The sequence below is a fragment of the Limulus polyphemus genome, unplaced genomic scaffold, assembly GCF_000517525.1.
Source record: "Limulus polyphemus unplaced genomic scaffold, Limulus_polyphemus-2.1.2 Scaffold3183, whole genome shotgun sequence".
Lineage (NCBI taxonomy): Eukaryota > Metazoa > Arthropoda > Merostomata > Xiphosura > Limulidae > Limulus > Limulus polyphemus.
Window position 1 is genome coordinate 1 of NW_013668793.1, and position 1,398 is coordinate 1,398.

Here is a 1,398-nt window from a genome sequence, read left to right on the forward strand (position 1 = left end):
CGTGAAATTTTTGTTTTTACTCTGCCGGCTTTCTCAATTGCTTTGATGGCTTGTTACTCTGTAATTGGTTTGTTTACTATTCAACAGTGTGTGTAAAGTGCTTATAAAGTTTTATTTACATGCTGTTTACAGTGTGCTTGAGATTTTAATTTGTATTGCACATCTGGTCCATTCCTACTACAAGTACTACTGTACTTGTGACAGCGCATTATCATTTAACTTTATTTATTATTGATATTTTTGTTTGTTAAATTTCGCAAAGTTACTGGAGGTCTATTGTTTGTATGTAGTTAAGCACAAAGTTACACAAAGGGCCATCTGTGCTCTGCCACCACGGGTATCGAAACCCGGTTTCTACTGTTTAAAGTCCACAGACATACCGCTGTGCCACGTGGGGGGGGGGGGGGGGGTTCGAGGTCTATCTGGGCTAGCCGTCCCTAGTTTTTAAGTGATAAACTAGAGGGAAGGCAGCTAGTCAACAACACCCACCGCCAACTCTTGGGCTATTCCAAACCAACGGATAGCGGTATTAACTGTCGCATTATAACGTTACCACGGCCAGGGCTGGATTTTACAGGGGGTCAAATGGGTGCCATTTCCTCGGCCTCCCTCCCCTCAACTAATAGAAAAATTAAAAACATCAAAAACTGAATACGTCATTGAAAAACATGTTTGCAATTGTGTTAGTAGGACAATACAATTGTTCTATTAAACATATTATTTTGTAATTTTGCATTAAAATATTGTTACAGTTTGTTCTTTTGTAGCCCGGCATGGCCAGGTGGTTAGGGTACTCGACTCGCAATCTGCGGGTTCGAATCCCTGTCACACCAAACATGCTCGCCCTTTCAGCCGTGGGGGCGTTATAATGTAACGGTCAATCCCACTATTCGTTGGTAAAAGAGGAGCCCAAGAGTTGGCGGTAGGTGGTGATGACTAGCTGCCTTCCCTCTAGTCTTACACTGCTAAATTAGGGACGGCTAGCGCAGATAGCCCTCGTGTAGCTTTGCGCGAAATTCACAAACAAACAATGTTCTTTTGTAAATATTTTATCAGCTATTTATCACAAAAATTTGTTGCATTACTTTATATTTATTATAAATATTAGGATTATTTTTTATATATTTCATCTACCCATCACGTGCGTCTGGGAAGTTAAGTAGTACTGAACTATATATGACTTATTTATGAAGTTCAGTTCTGCGTGCCCCCTCACTACAAAATTTGTCTCTGGTTCCCTTAGCCCGGCCCTGCCCACGGCTGAAAGGGAGTGCATGTTTGGTGATGGGTTTCGATCCACATATTGTGATACTTGGCCAAAGTTTTGGTTTGTTACTTTTAGCGCAAAGTTACTCAATAGGCTATCTGCATTCTGAAGATTATAGCCAGGATTTTAGC